The sequence below is a fragment of the Bos indicus genome, chromosome 23, assembly GCF_029378745.1.
Source record: "Bos indicus isolate NIAB-ARS_2022 breed Sahiwal x Tharparkar chromosome 23, NIAB-ARS_B.indTharparkar_mat_pri_1.0, whole genome shotgun sequence".
NCBI classification, from domain to species: domain Eukaryota; kingdom Metazoa; phylum Chordata; class Mammalia; order Artiodactyla; family Bovidae; genus Bos; species Bos indicus.
This window is the reverse complement of record NC_091782.1, coordinates 34704689-34723794: the sequence shown is the minus strand read 5'-3', so window position 1 is coordinate 34723794 and position 19106 is coordinate 34704689. Positions and strand designations below refer to the sequence as shown.

General features: G+C 39.5%; 1 protein-coding gene across 4 annotated transcripts in view; it reads right to left on the bottom strand.

The window, feature by feature from the left end:
• The window catches only part of LOC109577194 (cytidine monophosphate-N-acetylneuraminic acid hydroxylase), an 82745-nt gene extending 78695 nt beyond the window's left edge, over window positions 1–4050 (bottom strand). For 3 of the 4 annotated variants that reach the window (XM_019986004.2, XM_019986005.2, XM_019985998.2), the window contains exon 1: window positions 3778–4050. The gene's annotated coding sequence lies outside the window, so the exon portion shown is untranslated. The remainder of the gene's footprint in view (window positions 1–3777) is intronic. The other variant, XM_019986001.2, reaches the window with a different exon arrangement.
• Window positions 4051–19106: the final 15056 nt, after the last annotated feature.

Sequence of the window (19106 nt, the reverse complement as noted above, 5' to 3'; positions counted from 1 at the left end):
CTTCGCGACCTCATGGACTGCAGCCTACCAGGATCCTCCATCCATGGGATTTTCCAGGCAAGAGTACTGGAGTGGGGTGCCATTGCCTTTTCCAAGGCTACAGTTCATAGGGTAGCAAAGAGTCAGACACAACTGAAGCAACTTAGAGCCTGTACACATGCCGACTTATGGGTACCAACATAAATAGGGCTGTACAACACATTGTTCATTTACTTCTTTTGATTTGGAGTGTGCAAAAACAAATCCTACTTATAATTCAGTTCAGTTCAGTTCAGTAGCTCAGTCGTGTCTGACTCTTTGCACCCCATGGACTACAATATGCCAGGCCTCCCTGTTCATCACAAACTCTTGGAGCTTACTCAAACTCATGTCCATTGAGTCAGTGATGCCATCCAACCATCTCATCCTCTGTCGTCCCCTTCTTCTCCCACCTTCAATCTTTCCCAGCATTAGGGTCTTTTCCAATGAGTCAGTTCTTCACATCAGGTGGCCAAAGTATTGGAGCTTCAGCTTCAGCATCAGTCCTTCCAATGAATATTCAGGACTGATTTCCTTTAGGATGGACTGGTTGGATCTCCTTGCAGTCCAAGGGACTCTCAAGAGTCTTTTCTAACACCACAGTTCAAAAGCATCAATTCTTCGGCACTCAGCTTTCTTTATATATATATATTCCAACTCTTATAATTACTTTGCTTTAAAATTAGTATCCACTTTATTAATGCTACAAAATTGCTACACTATTGCTGGGAGTGAAATATGCTTGCTCACCACCAGATTAAGCCTGGAACATATTGATTACAATTGAATTTCCAGAAACTCTTTCAATCTAGTACATTATAGTTACTCAAGAACTGTTTAATCAGTGAATGAAACAGTCAGGCCAGCAGCACCAAGGTTCCTCCCAGATCCAGTTACTTCTTGGATTCTACCTAGAGAAAAAACTGTTCTTATAAAGCGGTCATGATAATACCGCTGCTGCTGCTGCTGCTAAGTCGCTTCAGTCATGTCTGACTGTGCGATCCCATAGATGGCAACCCAGCAGGCTCCCCCATCCCTGGGATTCTCCAGGCAAGAACATTGGAGTGGGTTGCCATTTCCCTCTCCAATGGATAAAAGTGAAAAGTGAAAATGAAGTCCCTCAGTCGTGTCCGACTCTTAGCGACCCCATGGACTGCAGCCCACCAGGCTCTTCCATCCAGGGGATTTTCCAGGCAAGAATGCTACCATGCTGATAAACAAAATGTGCAAAATTGAGTCCTAAGTTATAATTTGCTGTACAAATTCCAGGAGCTATTTTGTGGTTGGTCTTCACTGGATAAAAATTACTTCTCTGTCAAGTTCAGAGTCACTCTGGGAAGTTGCAGAGAGCCTTATTTCAATTGTTTATGTAAGAAGAGAGAAGGGGAATGAAGGAGTAGGAGGAAGGATCAAACAATAAAAACACTGGACAGTTGAGGATGAAGAGGAAGCTGATGACAAATGCAAAGTCTGAATGCTAGTTACGTAAAAAAAAAAAAAGAAAAGAATAATGGTAATAGTCAGGAAAGGCTTTATATATGTATAAAGTATTAACCAAACACTGCATTTAATCCTCATAACCAGGAAACTCTTGAAGTTGAGAGAGGCTCCCAGAGATCTTCTATGCCAGTTCTCTCACCTGACTGGTTGATTTAGTTGCTAAGGCGTGTCCAACTCTTGTGACTCCATGGACTCTAGCCTGCCAGGCTCCTGTGTCCATGGGATTTCCCAGCAAGAATACTGAAGTGAGTTGTTATTTCCTTCTCCAGTCTCACCTGATTATTATTCCTTACTTATGCTTGAAGGGAAACAATTGCAGGCTTTTCAAAACTATTGGAGCAGAAAGAGCCTCCAAACTTGGTTACAAGCTTCTTAGAGATGCCATAACTAAGCATGACAAACTGGGTAGCTTAGGATAACAGAAATGTAAGCTTTCACAGGTCTAGAAGCCAGAAGTCTTAAATCAAGGTATCAATAGGTTGGTTCCTTCTGAAGGCTGTAAGAAGAATCTGTTCCTGCCTCTTAGCTTCAGTGCTGGCAATCCTTGGCAGCTCCTGGCTCATAGATTGTCACTTCAGTCTCTGCCTCCATCTTTAAATTACCTTCTTCTGTTTCTCCTCTTCTCGTCTGTGTGCTTTTCTGTTCTTATAAAGACATCTGCCATTGGATTCAGAGTCAGGTCTACCCAGATACCCAGATAACCCAGGATAATCTCACCTTAAAATTCGTCACTTAATTGTATCAACAAAAACCCTTTTCCCAAATAAAGTCACATTCAGAGGTTCTGACTAGACATATCTTTGGATGGTGGGGCAACCAACCAACCAACTCAACACAGCATGTTTGTGTGATTTTACTTTTGGAAGAAGGCTTCTAGAAGGGAAATATATTCTAAAGGGAAGTAAAAGATAAAGCTTTTTTAAAAATTCACTTTTCCTAGGCAGTTCCTAGTAAATGGTTTGTAGTGTTCTCTTCAAAATGTTCTAATGTTCTCTTTCAAAACTGGTCCAAGCTAAAAAGTTACTAAAACAGTTACCACATACTAAAAGCCTTTCACCCTCCCAACTTTTCTTTATGAAAATCAGTTAAAGAAAACAAAATTTCTCAATTGTAGTGTCCTGAGAAATATAATTACTTGAGAGGGAAGAATGCATAAACAAGTAGCCTAAGAGAGTTTGATGTGCTACCCACTAAATTTAGATTCTCTTTCCAGTGAGGTGGTGGGTTAAATACTGAAAGGACCCTCGTGCTGAAAACAACTAAAAACAGATAAAAACCTTAGAAGAGTCAATGAGCTGTCACAGAAGAAGTAAGCGCTTCTCAAACCAAGGACTGAGCAATATCGAGGGAGCACTATCTCCAGGCATTTACCAGACAAGAGGGGAAGGGGAAACGAAGATTCAGCTTTGAAGTCATAGCCTCAAAAAGGCTCCAGAGACACAGCCCAGAGCCTGCCCAACCTGAGGGATCTAATACATCTTCCCCCCAAAAGTTGGTATCCCAGTGGGTTAAACCATCAATTTAGAAAGGAGAGAGAAAAAAAAAAAAAAGAACTCAACTTTCATCAATATTTTCAGCCTAAATTCACACTACCTGGGAGAACTGGAGAAGAATTTAATTTTCAGTGATCCTAGACTAGAAGTTCTCATAAACTTGGAAGAAGCAGATGAAGACCCTCTAGAGAGGACTCCACTTCTAATGCAACTGAAGACGATTCCTTCAGGTAAAATTCCAAAGCATCGAACAGCCCATAGTACAAAAGAACTCAACTTTCAAAGCACGATAAGCCAACGCAACACCATAAAAAGGTCCATAGTAGTATTATTAATTCAATTCTATGAACTGAAACATGTCTCTCCCCATATGTCACCTACGCCTAAAAGAGGTTTCAGGCAAATTCTAACCAAGAGAACACTGACAGAGCCACACTGACAATAGAAAAAGAATAAGCAATAAACATTGCCAGAGATATAAACGGTTCAGTTCATCAGAAACCATCTGAGCCTCCAGGGAAGCCCCTTCTGAAATCTTAGTAAGTTAAATTTGCATGCACTCCTAACAGCCTCAAGAATACTGACAAATTCTAAGGAGTAAAAAGCAAGTTCAAAACCAAAATAGACGTGTAAATACTTCCTCAGTAACTGAGAGCATAAGCAGATAAATGTATTTTAGCAATTGTCGCGAGTGCGCAGGCGCAGCCGGCGGCGCGCTGAAGGCTCTGACGCGCCGGCAGCGAGCGAGCGAGCGAGACCTTCTCACCTGCGGCACCTGACGAAGAGTGTGCGGGAGGCGGGCGGGGGGCCTGAGCGGAGGCGCCCCCGGAGACGCAGGCACAGCAGGAGTCTGGCTGCACTCGGAAGGGCGGGAGGGAGAGGCACCAGAGTTGAGGGAAGAGAAAATAGGCTCCACCAGAGAGAGGTGCCTGGCTGGGAACCGCGTGGGGACAAGGGGTACCTCCTGGGCGCGGCCCAGGCCTCAGGACTGGTACTCGGGAACGGTTCCTGCTGTCCAGTTATCTCGGGAAAGGCTCCTCCCCGCCGCGTCACTGACTACTGACGGCTCGAGGACATCTGGGAACCCGCCCCGCACCCCCCCGCCAGGCGGAAGGTCCCCGGGGCCTCCCGCGCGCACGGGGCGCTCCCTGCCCCCACTCTCTCTCCACCTGGGGCTTCTTTTCCCTGAGGAGAAGCAGGAACTTAGCTCCGATCATGGCTGGTCTTCAGAAAGAATTTTTTTTTTTTTTCAATTTTCTTTCTTTCTTTCTTTCTTTTTTTTTAAATTTTTTTTTAAATTTTATTCTAATGATGGTACCTGTGCAGCTTCCAGACTTGCTAGAGCCATGGTCAGAAAACTGGTAGCCTCCAAAGGTACATGTTCGGGTATGTCAGGGGGGAAAGTTAGTAAGGATGAGGAGGGTTTGAATAGTGCAATTTAGAAACCTGACCTAATGAATGTATATACCTACATATGGCCAGTGAGCACATGGAAAAGTGCCCAGCACCATTCGTTATCAGAGAAATGTGAATTAAAACCCCAAACGAGTAGGAGATGAAAGTATCAAGAATGATTCATGTAATTCCACTTCTGGTCAAGATGGAATAGTAGGGACCGGGTTTACCCTCTTGTTTGAAACAATCAAAAAATAGAAAATAATTAATATATATATATGTACACATATATACAGATGTATATCCTCTATAGCATACCTAACATGTGATATTTTAGATATTATATATAATATTGTATGCAATGTCTCTATTCATATATAATGCTATATCATGTATAACATATACAAAATTCTACATATTATTTATGATATATAATACATACTTTTATATATTGACTCTATATGGTATGTATAACATGTATCATTTATAACACACCACTCAACAACTAAAGAATACACATTATTTTCCTGCACATTTGTAACAGTTACCTAGATGATTATACAAAGGTTGAATCTCAGCTAATTTCAAAGGGATAATGTTACACAGAAAAATAATATTGCATATGTTATAATGCAACCTAGCTCAGAATCAAAACCAAAACATTTACTTTTGGAAATTAAGAAACAAATATGTGTGGGCTATATTGAAGTGAAAAGTGAAAGTGTTAGTTGCTCAGTCGTGTCCGAGTCTTTGCCACCCCATGTCTTGTAGCCTGCCAGGCTCCTCCGTCCACAGAATTCTCCAGGCAAAAATGCTAGAGTGGGTTGCCATTTCCTTCTCCAGAGGATTTTCCTGACCCAGGAATGGAACCCAGGTTTTCTGCATTGCGGACAGATTCTTTACCATCTGAGCCACAGGGAAGCCCCCGTAGTGCTACGCTGGTCAAAAGTAAATCACAATAGATGAGAAAATATTTAGAAGTAGGTTTGAATGAAAATGTACACAACAAACATGCAGGATTCATTGAAGCAACATTTAAAGGTAAATGTTAACAGTGGAAAAGAAGAAAGTCTGAAATATAATGAGCTAAATACGAATTCCAGAAAGTTAGAAAAAGAACTGCAAAATAAACAGGAAAAAAAAGAGAAAATAAAGAGCAAAATTTAATACAATAGAAAATTAACTTACAATTGAGATAACCTATTTAAAACAATCTATTCAGAAATTAATTCTTTGAAAAGATCAAAACAAAATTCAAAAATATCTAGTAATATTATTGATCAAGAAAAAAAAGAAGACATAAGTCACCATTACAGGTAAGAAAGAGGATATACTATAGATACTGCAGACATTAAAAAGATAGCATAATATACAAATCTTTGGGGCTCCCCTGATGACTCAATATTAAAGAATCTGCTGCCAATGCAGGGGACATGGGTTCAATCCCTGGTCCAGGAAGAGCCCACATGCCACGGAGCAACTAAGCCCATGTGCCATAACTATTGAGCCTGCACTCCAGAGGCCAGGAACCACAACTGTTGAGTCCACATACTTCAGTTACTGAAGCCTGCCGGCCCTAGAGCTTGTGCTCTGCAACAAGGGAAGCCACCTCAATGAGTAGACTGCGCACCACTACTAGAGAGTAGCTCCCACTTGCCACAAGGAAAGAAAAGCCTGCACAGCAACAAAGACCCAGCACAGCAAAAAATAAATAAAACTATTAAAATCTTTGTACCAATAAATATAAATGTATAGATTCAATGGATAAAGTCCTAGAATGATATTACATCTAGTATATTCCATCAAAAGTTAATTATGAACACTAAAATAGCAAGGATACGAAGACTTAGTTATTAAGGTATCAGTTCTCCCAACTGATCTGTTGGTGCAATAGATTCAATGCATTTCCAATGATGATCTCACTAAGGTTTTGTGTAGGAATTGACAAGTTTATTCTAAGATGTATATGGAAATACCAACAACCTAAATAGCCAAAGCAATCTTGAAAAAGAAGAATAAAGTTGGAGGACTTACACCATTTGACTTCAAAGCTTTTAATAAAGCTCCAGAGTCAAGACTGGTGCTAGTAAAGGATTGAAAGATTAGGTTGATGGAACACAATGGAAGCCATTTGTTATTTTTCAACAAATGGTACTGAAGGAGCTGAGTGCTCATGCATGCTCAATCACTTCAGTCATGTCCAACTCTTTGTGACCCCAGTGGACAAAAGCCCTCTATGCTCCTCTGTCTATGGGGTTCTTCAGGCAAGAATACTGGAGTGGGTTGCCATGCCCTCCTCCAGGGGATCTTCCTGACCTAGGGATTGAACTCATGTCTCTTAACGTCTCATGCAATGGGTTCTTTACCACTAGCACCAACTGGGAAGCCCAGAGTGCTCATATGAGGGAAAGAATTAACCTTTATCCATACCTCACATCATACACAAAAATTAATTTGAGATGAAACATAGTCCTTATAAACTATGAAAGCACAGAAAATAACTTTAGGACTTGGAAGTACACAAAGATTTTTTAGAAATGGCACAGAAAGCATACCATATGAACAAGAAATTAACAAAGTAGACTTTATCAAAAAATTTTTAAACTTCTGCTTAGCGAGATATAGCAAACTCTAGCTGTGAGAGAATATTTGCAAAACACATATCTGATGAAAAACTCATGTCCATGATATACAACTCAAGAATTCCTACAACTCAAGAATAAAAAGATAAGGAACCCATTAAAAAAAAAACAGGCAAAAGATTTGAATGGACATTTCATCAGAAAAGATAAATCAAGGGCCAATGAGCACATGAAACAGTGCCCGACATCACAAGTCTTCAGAGACAGGCAAATCAAAACCAAAAATGAGTAAGAAACAAAAGCATCAAGAATGTCTCATATATTTCCACTTCTGGAAGATGAAGTAATAGGACCCAGATTTACCCTCTTGTTTGAAATAATCAAAAGTAAAGGATAAAATATATGAAAGAACAATCAGATAACAAAGAATGGTGATCTCCAAGAAAGAGTAAACAGACAACGTAAGTCAAATGACTTCTCCAGCATATTGTTCAGAGAATTTCCTGGTCACAGAGAAGGAAAGGGATACCTTTTCAAAAGTCTCCCAGTGTTTGGGAAATAGCTGTGGGTCTGGAGAGTTTGGGGCAGCATCCCAAACCTTAGCACTTAGAAAGTTTCCAAAAATGTCTGTGGAATTGAACTGCTAACTCTCAGTAATACATTTCAACAGGTCAGAGTCAACTGTGTACCAAGCACTTGGAGCCATTAATGTCCCCTGACTCCCCTCCCCCCACCACCTCACCCCATAGACAAAGTGTAACTTAGGAAAAGTTTAAGTGGGAACCTCTCTGTAGTCTTCAAATGCTCACCACCATTTCCAACACTGCCTACCCCAGCCCCAACAATGCTTCCCAACCCCCATCCCCACCAGCTTCAATGTGCTCCTCCTAGCCTGCCATCCCCAAGCCCGGAGGTTTTTTCTTACCGCTGTGTGTGTCAGTCGCTCAGTCGTGTCTCACTCTGTGCGACCCCATGGGCTGTAGCCCACCAGGCTCCTCTGTCCAGTGGGATTTTCCAGGCAAGAATACTGGAGTGGGTTGCCATTCCCTTCTCCAGGGGATCTTCCCAACCAAAGGATCAAACCTGAGTCTCCCATATTGCAGGCAGATTCTTTACCGTCTGAATCATCAGGGAAGCCCAATATGTGATAAGCTATGAATAAAATGCTTTTACCCCTGGAGCTCTCTCCAACATCTTTCCTCTCTTGTATAATGTATTTTGTCTGGTAATTGAAATTTCCTGAAGACACATCTTAACCCAAGAAGAGCTGCAGTGGTAGAAATTTCTACTGTTCACGGATACAAGAGGGGAAGAGTTTGGAGCAAGCAAATCCTGACCATGCTCCTTAAATCTCACCTTCTTTTTCCTCTATGCCCACCCCTGAGAAGACTCTTAAATTGAATATTCAGAGCATCTCAGAGAGTATTTCACCAAGGTAAAATGCCCAGTGTGTTTGGGGAAGGAATGATAGGAAGCAGGTAAGAATATAGAGATTTCATTCAGCAAATATTAATTGGTTCCTACATACTGGGTACTGTTCTAGGTTTTGGGGATAAAGCAATGAACAAATGCTTTTGTTCCCTTTACATTAGTGGCCCTCAAAATTTCCCCACCATAGAAATAATTTACCCTGGAACTTTGAGTTTATGCTCTCAACAAGATCCCCAGATTATTTTGATTATCAGCTAGTTTGAGGAAACACTATTGAAGCAGCAAGTTGAGATGGTCCTTATTAATTAAAAGAAAGCAACCTGTACTATCGCCTGCTGTTGACTTTTAGAAAACAGTTTTGTTAACTATCTAGGTGCTACTCTTACTTCACATGTTATACATGCATCCAGGACCTGTCTGAGGCAAATGTGAAGTGGATGATGTTGGCCTTTAGTGTCCTCCCAATTTCCCCCCAAACACCCAGAAGTCTCCTGATATGCCCATGACTTGTGTAATCAGGTGCCACCTGCAAATTCCCAGTATTTATTAATCCCCTCATGACCTGACCCTCAATTATATTTGAGACTATAACATATATTGAGGACTTTTGATAAACCAATGTGTTCTTACTGATTTACAATTATTTTACCATGTAATCATAAGAACTACTGTATACAGTAGGTGTGATTATCTGTTTTGTAGATGAAGAACATGAGACTCAGGGATAGCATCTGTTTCCACTTTATTCACTGAAGGACCTTCATCTCTTTTTTTTATTTTTAAAATTTATTAATTTTTAATTGAAGGATAATTGCTTTACAGTACTGTGTTGGTTGCTGCCAAACAGCAACATAAATCAGCCATAGGTGTACCTATGTCCTGGACCTTCACCGCTTTAAGCCTCAGTTTCCACATCTGTGGGCTTCTCTGATAGCTCAGTTGGTAAAGAAGCCACCTGCAATATAGGAGACCCCAGTTCGATTCCTGAGTCAGGAAGATCCACTGGAGAAGAAAAGGCTACCCACTCCAGTATTCTTGGGCTTCCCTTGTAGCTCAGCTGGTAAAGAATCTGCCTGCAATACGGGAGACCTGGGTTTAATCCCTGAGTTGCGAAGATCCCCTGGAGAAGGGAAAGGCTACCTACTCCAGTATTCTGGCCTGGAGAATTCTGTACAGTCCACGGGATTGCAAAGAGTTGGACACGACTGAGCGACTTTCACTTTCCCACATCTGTAGCAGTGAAATACTCTACCATGCTTGCTTCACATAGGTTGTGGAGTTACTGAGCTTATGGATACAAAGCTCCTACTATTGCATTTGCCACAGAGCAGCCTTTTAATATATGATCATCAGTAGCAGTCCCATAGCTATCTACATACCCTGCTTTGTTTTTCTTCAAAATTTGTATCAGTATTTGACATTATATGTTTGTATATCATTATCTCTCTATCCCACTAGATCATAAACTCCTTAATAGAAGGAATTTTGCTTTGTTCACCTCTCTTCACAGGACTTATAATAACACATGGCTCCTAGGAAGCACCACAAATATTTATTGAAAGAATGGTTGTTATGGCCATAATTACCTCTGTCACACCTCACTGCACACACAGTAGCTGCCCTTTAAATGCTTGCTATGGGGTTTGCGGCAAACAGAAACAAAAGCATTTACCATCATACTATACTGCCTCTCACCACGGGTAAATTGAATGAATAAATGACCTCCTGACTGAGATAACATATTTGAAGACACAGATCACAAAAACAAAGGGAGGCTCTTATATAAATTTGTCACAAATTATATTGTGTCCTTTCTACCCTGGCTTCTATGAACAAAAGTTAAATGCCACAGACATGCAAGAAAGAGTAAGTAACATAAGCACATCCCCCCCCCCCACTTAATTTGTTATATGGTGTCCCCAATCCCTGTTAGATCTGGCCATTTGGATAAGTAAATTATAGAGCCTCCGAGTGGGTGGGGAGTCTCTGGCTCTAGTCCTTGGTTTGGTTTCCCTTGGCTCTACACTCATTTTCCAAAGTCAATTTATGCCTCATTAATATGATCTATTTGATTTTGTATATGGCTCAGAACTATATCATCACAAGGCTTCAAAAAATGCATCAGAATTTTACATGTCAAAACATATGATACTCTTTCATTTCAGTAACTATTATAAAAATGCTTTTGCTACTTTAAGGAACTAGGTATTTGTGATCATCTGAGCTAAGTTAATAGACACAAAAAGAATTTTTTTTTCTTAAATTTTATATAATATACAAGTACACACATATTTATTGTTAGAAGAAAAGACTATAAGAGTATTTAAGAAGAAATCAAATCTCCTCTGCTCCATCCTTGTCATTCTATCCCTAGAGGCAGCCACCAATGACCATTTGGTAGTTATCTTTCTAAACATTGTGAAAAACAGACTTGCGTTGATCTACTGTCTTCCTTTGTGAGATATGGCACTAAAAAGCCACTTAAAAATGATAACCATTCTTTTTAAAAATGTTCTACTATTGAGAATATCAAATACACACAACAGTAGACAAAATAATATGACCTCTCATGTACCCATTACCTAGCACAACAACCATCAACCCACAGCCAACCTATGGTCCCAGCCAAACTCCCGTTCATTTCTCTCTATCCAGGATTTTTAAAAATAAATCCCTTATATCCATGTATTTATATATTAATCTCTAAAAGCAATGACCCTTTTTAAACAAAACTGTATGCTGATATTACATCTGAAATATTCCTCAATAGTATTAAATAGTCAGTGTTCAAATTTCCAATTGTCTCGTAACTGTCATAAATGGAGTTTTTTTTAGCATTAAAAAATTTCGGGATCTAAACAAGCTTCCTGTATTATGATTGGCTGATATATATCTTTTTTTTTTGGCTGGTATATCTTTTTAAGTCTCTTTTCATTAGTAGACTCCCTTCAATTTCCTTTGCCCTAAAAATTTGTTTGTAGAAGAAACTATGTTTTTTGATCCTCAGAGTTTTATACTATCTGACTCTTGCAGATTGCATCCCCATGGAATAATTTAACATGTCCTTCTGCCTTCTTATGTATTTCCCTTAGTTGACTCTAGAGGCTTGATTAGGTTCAAGTTCAGTGTTTCTCTTGAGTGTTGCATAAGGCAAAGCTTTGTTTCTTCTATTAGGACTCTCATGATGTCAGACTGGTTTTTTTTTTTATTATTTATTGAAGGAATTTAATATACTAATGTGCACTATGAATCATCCAGAAAGAAAGGATACTGTGTTCCACATTCCCCAAACTTATTTAAGATGAAAATAATTTTTGGCATCACAGCTAATAGAGACAGAATTTAACACAACAACTTTGAGAAATGTTGCCCTGTATTAACTGATGAAAGCTTTTTCCCTCCGGAGAAGTCAGACTCTGTCTTTTTGTAATGTCTCCAACCTTTGATGTTCAGTTTGGAGAAGGAAAAGGCAACCTACTCCAGTATTCTTGCCTGGGAAATCCCATGGACAGAGGAGCCTGGAAGGTTACAGTCCATGGGGTCACAAGAGTTGGACACAACTTAGCGACTAAACCACCACCACTGTGATTCATTATTTTATTAGAATGTGCAAGATGGAGACCTGCCATTCCTTTTTAAAAATAAGTTAACTATAATCCTTTTGTAAGATGTTTCCCTTTATTGACTAGTTACCTAACTGTATAGTCTGTAAATGAAAGAGAGGATAAATGCTTGATTCTTTCCCCAATCCTCCAATTTCTTTTTAGTACCATTTGAATTCATTGAGTTAGCATATTTGATGAATTTAAATCCACAGCGTTAATCTTAATGCTCAAATCAGTTCATTTTGGCCAGTGGGGCTCTCTTCAGATTGACTTCTGTGAGTCATTTTGAGATGATCCCAATGGTATTTGACAGCTCCTTACTTCTTGTATGATAAGATATTCCACATTTATCTGGTAGATTTCCTGCTCCAGATTTCAAATCAGCTATTTCTCCTAAAAGCTTTGGCTTCTTTTGTTGGAAATAAGTGTCTGGAAACCACAATTCAGGTTCTAGAGCTATGACCACTTTTAAAAGATGTCAGTTTGCTCACATATTTTGGATGTTACAAAGAACTTTCTGCAAGCTGTATATAGTCCTAAAAACACTTGCTTGTTTAAGAATGAATTATCTGATATAAAGAAAAAAGAAGTTTTTAATTAAATAAAAAAGGAAGAAAAATGAATTATCTGAATCTCCTGCTTCTTTTTTTAAGCTATAGATCTTTTATTTTTAACTTTTTATTTTATATTGGAATATAGCTGATTTACAATGTTGTGATAGTTTCAGGTGCACAGCACAGTGAATCAGTTATATATATACATGTATCTATTCCTTTTCAAATTCTTTTCCTATTTAGGTTGTTACATAATATTGAACAGCCTTCCTTGTGCTATACAGTAGATCCTTGTTGGTTATCCACTTTGTTTATTTTTGAAATAATTTTATTTGTTTATTTAACTTTTACTATGCTGGGTCTTTTGCTCCTTGGGCTTTTCTATAGTTGCAGGCAGCGGGGCCTACTCTCTAGTTGTGGTGCAGGGGCTCCTCATTGCGATGGCTTTTCTTGCTGTGGAGCATGGGCTCTAGAGCACAGGCTCAATAGTTGAGGCACACAGGTTTAGTTGCTCCACGGCACGTGGGATTTTTCCGAATCAGGGATCAAACCCATGTCTACTGCATTTGCAGGCAGGTTCTTTACCAGTGGGTCACCAGGGAAGCCCTATCCGTTTTAAATATAGCAGTGTGTACATGTTCATCACAAACTCCCTAACTATCCCTTCCCCCATTGCTGCTTATAATTGCTCAATGTATCTGTGTCCTTTCTGAAGCTAAGAGTTTTAGAACCATAACTGGTCCCAGACCCAGTTTGTAGCATCCTAGTCACTCAGAATATATACTTTGGATGAGAAAAATCTGGCTTTAAGTGCTGAAAGAAACTACCAAAAATGAGTTTCAGAAATCTGAGGAGAAATAGGTGCATTATTAGATAACTCAGTAGTCTCTGAGGTCATGATTTTAATAGGTTTAACAGGTTTTAATAGGTTTAATTTTCTTGGATGTTTGAGTTCATATCAGTTCAGTCACTCAGTTGTGTCCGACTCTGCAACCCCATGGACTGCAGCACACAAGGCTTCCCTGTCCATCACCAACTCCCAGATCTTACTCAAATTCATGTCCATCAAGTCAGTGATGCCATCCATCTCATCCTCTGTCATCCCCTTCTCCTCCTGCCTTCAGTCTTTCCCAACATCAGGGTCTTTTCCAGTGAGTCAGTTCTTTGCATCAGGTGGCCAAAGTATTGGAGCTTCAGCTTCAGCATCAGTCCTTCCAATGAATATTCAAGACTGATTTCCTTTGAGATTGACTGGTTGGATCTCCCTGCAGTCCAAGGGACTCTCAAGAGTCTTCTCCAACACCACAGCTCAAAAGCATCAGCTCTCAGCTTTGTTTATAGTCCAACTTTCACATCCATACATGACTACTGGAAAAACCATAGCTTTGACTAGACAGAACTTTGTCAGTAATGTCTCTGCTTTTTTTAAAATTAATTTATTTTTTATTGAAGGATAATTGCTTTACAGAATTTTGCTGTTTTCTGTCAAACCTCAACATGAATCAGCCATAGGTATACATATATCCCCTCCCTTTTGAAACTCCTTCCCATCTCCCTCTACATCCCACCCCTCTAGGTTAATACTGTTTGTTTCCTGAGCCATACAGCAAATTCCATTGGCTATCTATTTTACATATGGTAATGTGAGTTTCTATGTTACTCTTTCCATACATCTCACCCTCTCCTTCCCTCTCCCCATGTCCATAAGTCTATTCTCTATATCTGTTTCTCCATTGTTGCCCTGTAAATAAATTCTTCATTACCATTTTTCTAAATTCCATATATATGCATTAGAATACGGTACTTAACTTTCTCTTTCAGACTCACTTCACTCTGTATAATAGGTTCTAGGTTCATCAACCTCAGGAGAACTGACTCAAATGCATTCCTTTCTATGACTGTTACTCAGCCAAAAAAATATCTCTGCTTTTTAATACACTGTCTAGGTTTGTCATAGTATGTTTGTTTAAAAAGCAACCACTTCACAGGCCTAGACTCTATTTTTAAAGGAGCACTTCTGCGAAAAGATACAAGTCTTAATTTCCTACTTCAGATCATCTTCACCTGAACATTTCAACCTAAAATAATTGTCTAATAGGGATAAACAAGGGTGAGGCAGGTCTGAGGGCTTGGCAGGGGTAGGACAGGGATGGAATGACTGGCTGGTTGAGAGATATGAAGCCTTTGGTTGGTGGGTGGGGAAACACATGCAACGGATGTGCCTGTTAAGTTGCAGATAGGCCCTGGGCAGTTTGGAGGGGTAGGATCTGAAGTACAGGCCACAGTAAAAAGCTCAGTTGAGAGGCTGAGTTGAGAGGTTCAGTTGAGAGGTGGATCTGGCTGTTGCTGGGACAGGGAAGGGATGTAAAAAAATTAGCCTTTCTTCCTCTGTTTCCCCTCCTTCCTCTTATAACTTTCTGCTGAATTTTGCTCCCTCAAGCCCCATCTTTCTCTGTTTCTTACGATAGCTTCTTTCTCCAAGAATATTTAAGCAACCATCATTTGGAATAAAAGGATGAGAATTTTTGCTTGCTAATGGGAAAACCCAACACTGGCTACCTCCACCAAATGAGCTATTGTGAAGAGATGGATAGCTCTGCAAATCAATAAGAAGCTAAGAGAACTTGCCTTGGAAACTGGCAGGACCCTAGGTAGCTCTGGGAGCCAAAAAGAACTAAAGGATCTGTTTCCTGGCAGGAATGCTCTTCCGGGATGTCTGGGATAAACCAGTTGTCAGAATCTCAAAAGAGAGTTTGCTTTGCCAAGGTCATGAGAGAAAGTGAGAGAGAGCCCACTGGAATTACTCTCCCATCAAGGCTACACATGATAGGGGAGAAGTGCTTGAAACTGGCTGTCCTGTTAGGAAGAGGGAATGAATGCTAGTCAGTCAAAAAAAAAAAAGATGACTTTTTAAACTCAAAGATATTGACTTATTATCATTTCTTTGAAAAATGAATATGAAAAGTGTTAATATTATATCTACACTATCATGCTGCACCTTTTTTTGTTAGTTTCTTTTTTTTTTAATTGGAGGATAATTGAGTTACAAGGTTGTGTTGATATCTGCCATGCAACAACTCGGATCAGTCATAACTATTACTTTTAACCTATGTGCTAAGAATTATGTCATTCATAGTCAATGTTTCTGTTTTTTACAGCAAAGCTGTAAGTTTGGCAAGATGTTCTGCCTGTAACTGATACTCAGAGAGGTTAAATGTGACATTACAGCTAGTAACTGGCAGAGATGAGATTTGGATCCAAATCTACTGACCAAACAAATCACTGTTCCATGCTGTTTGACACTCCCACTGACCCATGCCTCCACCTGACCTGCCTCTTGAGATATCTGTATGCAGGTCAGGAAGCAACAGTCAGAACTAGACATGGAACAACGGACTGATTCCAAATCGGGAAAGGAGTATGTCAAGTCTGTATATTGTCACCCTGCTTATTTAACTTCTATGAAGAGTACATCATGAGAAATTCTGGGCTGGATGAAGCACAAGCTGGAATCAAGATTGCCAGGAGAAATATCAATAATGTCAGATAGCAGGTGACACCACCCTTATAGCAGAAACTGAAGAAGAACTAAAAAGCCTCTTGATGAAAGTGAAAGAGGAGAGTGAAAAAGTTGGCTTAAAACTCAACATTCAGAAAACTAAGACCATGCATGGCATCTGGTCCCATCACTTCATGGGAAATAGATGGGGAAACAGTGGAAACAGTGACAGACTTTATTATTTTGGGCTCCAAAATCACTGCACGTGATGACTGCAGCCATGATTGCTCCTTGGAAGCAAAAACGCTTGCTCCTTAGAAGAAAAGCTATGACCAACCTAGACAGCATATTAAAAAGCAGAGACATTACTTTGCTAACAAAGGTCCATCTAGTCAAAGCTACAGTTTTTCCAGTAGTCATTATGGATGTGAAAGTTGGACTATAAAGAAAGCTGAGCACTGAAGAATTGATGCTGTTGAACTATGGTGTTGGAGAAGACTCTTGAGAGTCCCTTGGACAGCAAGGAGATCCAACCAGTCCATCCTAAAGAAAATCTGTCCTGAATATTCATTGGAAGGACTGAGGCTGAAGCTGAAACTCCAATACTTTGGCCACCTGATGCGAAGAACTGACTCATTTGAAAAGACCCTGATGTTGGGAAGGATAGAAGGCGGGAGGAGAAAATGATGAGATGGTTGGATGGCATCACCAACTCAATGGACATGAGCTTGAGTAAACTCCGGGAGTTGGTGATGGACAGGGAGGCCTGGCATGCTGCAGTCCGTGAGGTCTCAAAGAGTTGGACATGACTGAGTGACTGAACTGACTAACTGCAACATTAATTTGGACATGTTTGTTTCTCATTCATTGTTATTACTGCAGATTCTTAGTTATTCAAATTTTGTGGCCTCTTTCTTGAATTTTTAAAGGCAATGCTTTCTCTTTATTTAAAATAAATCTTTTAAAATTAAAAGCTAATGTCCTGGTTTGCTTTCATTTCCTCCCATGAGTCAGTGACCTTAAGAATAAAAGGTTCCATACCCCTGGACTAAGGCCAGGGAAATAAAATTCCATTATTAGTACCAGTCAACTCTGATAAAGTGCCCTTTCCTCACCCTCACATCCTTTCACAACTTTTTTCTGCTCCCACAGACATAATTAGTCATCAAGGCCTAATTGTTTTTTTAACTTCTTACAGAAAATTCACAATATACAAAAGTAGAAAGAATGATACCATCAACTCCCTTGACCCAACTTATATAATTTACTCATACACCCTCACACATGCACATTTGTAGGCAATTATTTAAAAAAAATTTTTTTAATTGAAGGATAATTGCTTTACAGAATTTTGTGGTTTTCTGTCATACATCAACAAGAATAAACCTTAAGTACACCCTGTCCCCTCCCTTTTGAACCTCCTTCCCATCCCCCTCCCCATCCCAACCTTCATCCTGTCACAGAGTCCCTGTTTGAGTTCCCTGAGTCATACAGCAAATTCCCATTGGCTATCTATTTTATATATGGTATTGTAAATTTCCATGTCACTCTCTCCATACATCTTACCTTCTCCCTCCTTCCCTCCCCCATGTCCATAGGTTTGTCCTCTATGTCTGTTTCTCCATTCCTGCCCTGAAAATAAATTTATCGGTACCATCTTTCTAGATTCCATATATATGCATTAGTGTATGATATTTATCTTTCTCTTTCTGACTTACTTCACTCTGTATAATAGGGTCTAGGTTTGTCCACCTCATTAGAACTGACTCAGATATGTTCCTTTTTATGGCTGAATAGTATTCCATTGCATATATGTACCACAACTTCTTTATCCATTCATCTGTTGGTGGACATCTAGGTTGCTTCCATGTTCTAGATATTGTAAAGAGTGCTGCAATGAACATTGTGGTACATGTGTTTTTTCCATTTTGGTTTCCTCACTGTATATGCCTGAAGTGAAGTGAAGTGAAGTTGCTCAGTCATGTCCGACCCTTTGCGACCCCATGGACTGTAGCCTATCAGGCTCCTCTGTCCATGGGATTTTCCTAGGAGTGGCATTACTGGGTCATATGGTGGTTTTATTCCTAGATTTTTAAGGAATCTCCATACTGTCTTCTATAGCAGTTGTACCAATTTGCAATCCCACCAACAGTGTAAAAAGGTTCCCTTTTCTCCACACCCTTTTCAGGATTTATTGTTGGTAGACTTTTTGATGAAGGCCATTCTGACTAGTATAAGGTAGTATCTCATTGCAGTTTTGATTTGCATTTCTCTAATAATGAGTGGTGTTGAGTATCTTTTCATGTGCTTGTCAGCCATCTATATGTCTTCTTTGGCAAAATGTCTGTTTAGGTCTTTTTCCCATTTTTTTGATTGGGTTGTTTGTTTTTCTTGTATTGAGCTGTAGTAGCTGCTTGTATATTTTGGAAATTAATTCTTTGTCAGTTGTTTCCTTTGCTATTATTTTCTCCCATCCTGAGGATTGTCTTTTCACTTGTTTGTAGTTTCCTTTGCTGTGCAAAAGCTTTTAAGTTTAATTAGGTCCCACTTGTTTATTTTTGTTTTTATTCCCATTACTCTAGGAGGTGGGTCATAGAAGATCTTGCTTTGATTTATGCCATCAAGTTTTCTGCCTATGTTTTCCTCTAAGTTTTATAGTTTCTGGTCTACATTTAGGTCTTTAATCCATTTTGAGTTCATCTTTGTGTGTGGTGTTATGAAGTGTTTTAATTTCATTCTTTTGCACATAGCTGTCCAGTTTTGCCAGCACCACTTATCAAAGAGACTATCTTAGCCCCATTGTATATTCTTGTATAGATAATTCTTTCTTCCCCAGCTGGATGATTCTGAAGCTAACTCCAGACATCATGATTTTATCTTTGAGGATCTCAGTATGTATCTCTGAAACATGAGGATTCTAATCAACATAATTATAACATCATGACCAAATCTAATGCATTTGTTTAAAATTCCTTAATATCAAGTATCCAGTCGGTAGTCAAATTCCCCCAGTTGTCTCATATATATTC